Here is a 3,333-nt window from a genome sequence, read left to right as displayed (position 1 = left end):
ATCTGAAATAGGAACAGCGAGGAAGATGAAGGGCGCTGCTGACTATAACTAGATGTCAGACTAAGCCATTGATGAGGAAGACTAAAGCTTTTGGAAAGAACACCGTGGGCCGGCTCAACGCTATGATTATGTGCCCTATGATGCGTTCAGTGATCCGATAAATCTCCCACACGGACCACACAACTCATGTTGGTAATCCATGTTGATAACGGCTGCCTTTCAGGTCGTCGGATTGATCCACGGAGTTCCAGTCTGTCCCTGTTGGTCTGTCTCGGTTTGATCAATCACCTCTGCCATTAATGAAAATGAAACCAATGGTACATTGTGCCATCTCTAAAGCAGCTGGATATGCATTACGTGGGGATTTATGAATCACAGAGTACATACCGTATGTCAATCAGCCTTTTCAGAGTCTCTTCTTGTACACAGTGTGCTGCTCCCTGAGTCTCAGCGGCAGATTCAGACACAAGTCATGCGAGCACATGTAAGATATTTAAAGCCCTCTATCTGCTTTTCTCATCCTCCTTAGTCATGTATGCTCCTCAAGGCTTACGTTTCATTGATTTATTACCATAGGAAGAGCTAATCCATTCTGCAAAAACACAGCATAAAACTCACACATACATGTAATCCAGGAGTTATATTATTCTTATAGGGGGAGATTAAAAGAAACTCTCCTGGAAAGCCTCTCGTTTGATAAGATGATTTGCTGTAAAAACACTACAAATTCACAATTGACTCACTTTTATAAAGACCATTTATATGTGCCAGTGGCAGCTAGTGTCCGTATGTTCCAGTTTAATGAAATCAATTCAGCACAATCAATTTTGTGCTGGAGTTTATTTAATTAGTCAATTGACAAAAAATGGATTTTAATTGAGTTGAATATACTTTATAACGGTGAACATATACAACAGTCTTTCAATAAGCGACATACGAATCCGTCAATATTCAATCAATCACAACTAACTCTCTGCTCACAACTAAACCACGATGTTCATCCTCGTCACAACGCCGTCCAATCAAGAACGTGAACACCAAAAAGAGAAAGAAAACCAATAACAACCATATCGCCATTTGCATACTTTACATTCTGCTTCCTCCTCTCTGTACCTCGCCAAAAACACTTGTTTGTACATCTTTTTCAAACTGTCTCATATTTTTTTTTACTTTGTTTAATTTCTCCATTCTACAAAATCACCCCACAACCACCAAACAATTGTATAGCTGATTGTTTAGGTCATTTCTCTGGTAATATTCACTGGGAAACTGAATGTGTTTGGGTTTTGGACTGTTAGTACAGCAAAATAATTAAAAATGAAAAAAGGCGGTTATGTAACTCTCTGTGACTGACTTGTGAAATGAAGTAGTTACGGTAAACGGGGAAACGGCCGTCCATTTCAACACATAACCGTTTTCCTGCTACATCCTTTGGTTCTATATGTCACGCACACCAAAGTGTCGATGGCAGTTTATTTTCCAAGGAAAAGGTTTGACTTCCTCTTTGAGACAGCTCTATCTGTGTCACTATGTCCTGAACTAGAGGACCCTTCAGTAAACCCGACCACCGCCCCCGTTACTCCCCGCTCCATCATGTGTGTTGTGTGTCCTGTTGGTCTTTGTGTGAGACACTTAACCCATGGGTCACACACACACACATCCCAGAGAGCCTTGTTTTCCCACACGTGGACAACGACACACTTATCTATAAACAGATTAGACCGTCAAGGTCACTTCTGCTGCCCACTCCTCTCTCTCTCCGCACACAAACTCTCATCACCTGCTCGCTTTCTTCACAATCGGAATCCAACTTCTCCTTTTTTTCCTCCTTTCTTCTTTTCCTCCTGTTTTCTCCTCATTTTCTCACCCTCCTCCTCGCTATTATTTCAGCTTTTTGTGTCCTCCTTCGCTCCCTCTATTTGTTCTTTTTCTCACACTGATGGGGCGGTTTAGCGGGCCACGAGGCCATGTGCAGGGCTGAGGGATTAGCTTTATCATTGATAAGGACCTGGGGTGGCGCGTTGCATGGCGAGCTTGAACCTGAATGCCCTTCCTGAGAGGATGTGTCAGTGACTGCTTTAGCCACATATAGCAACACATCCAGAGAGAGAGAGAGAGAGAGAGAGGCACAGTAAAGGACAGTCAAAGGCAGGTCAATGTCACAGCCCCCCCCCCCCCCCCCCCCCCCCGGGCAGCGAGGGCTCAGGGGGGAAAGGTGCATTGGCTTCAGGAAGATAGTGTGTGCTGCACAACATCAAAGTATGGCTCTCACACTTCCCCCTTGCCCTGGGAGGAGGAAGATGTGGGGACACTGTGTTTTGTTGCTTCCTTTCACACGTAAATGCGTACACGTGTGTGTACACATGCAGGGCAGCGAGCAGGCAAACAGCTCAGCTCTTAGAAACTTCTGTTCCAGACGTAAGAAAACCGGATTGAAAACCACATTGACATTTGTAACTACGATGATAACAAAAATCTCGTTTCTCAACAGTATAGCTTTATATGTTTAGATTAGGAGGGTAGTTAAAAAACAATCTAATATTGTTTATTCAATGCTAACGTTTTCTAGCGGGCTTTAATGAACATCAGACATTTGCGGGCTATATGTAGGCGCCACGGAAGAGACAAGTCTATGAGTGGGTCGAGGGGTCACGGCTCAGACATGCCTGGAATAAAAGCAGATCGTTTTTCTTTTGTAAAAGTTGTGCTAGTAGTTTTTTTTACGGGGGCTGTAGTTTTTCCTGTGCTTATATAGTAAACCACAAATACTTTTTATATTTCTTATATAAATATATACAGTATATACTTCTTTTAGCAGCTGCTGTGGCCAACTTGTCTTAGAATATTGAAAGTAAACTCTCAATACACATACATTGCATTGAATTACAGAAGTAAGAGGAACACAGACTGGTTCGGACATGTCGACATGACTTTGGCTTCACCTTGTTATATTTCTTCACTTGCTTTAATAATATATAACTTTAGGACTCTAATAATTGACCAAATCAGGATTTCTTTTGCAACGTGGTAGTTTAATCTTTTGGCCACTATTCTTATTAATGTATTAATAGTATTAATGATCTTATTTTAACGAGTAGATTAATGATTAGATGGATGTTATTTGCTGTAGATGCGGTCATTCTGTAAAATGTGTAATTTATAGCTTTTTGATCGTCAACCTCCGTTCTTTAACTGCATGTGAAAACACCCACAGGGTGACTTGTGAGTGCAGATCAGAGCAGGGATAAAAATTCCCAGGATTCCAGTGACACAGGGACCCGACAATGACCCTCTGTGTCCTCCATGAATGGATATATCCACTGCTCTAAGGAT

This window comes from Pholis gunnellus (genome assembly GCF_910591455.1).
Source record: "Pholis gunnellus genome assembly, chromosome: 4".
In the NCBI taxonomy this organism is placed as follows: domain Eukaryota; kingdom Metazoa; phylum Chordata; class Actinopteri; order Perciformes; family Pholidae; genus Pholis; species Pholis gunnellus.
This window is presented reverse-complemented; position numbering follows the sequence as displayed.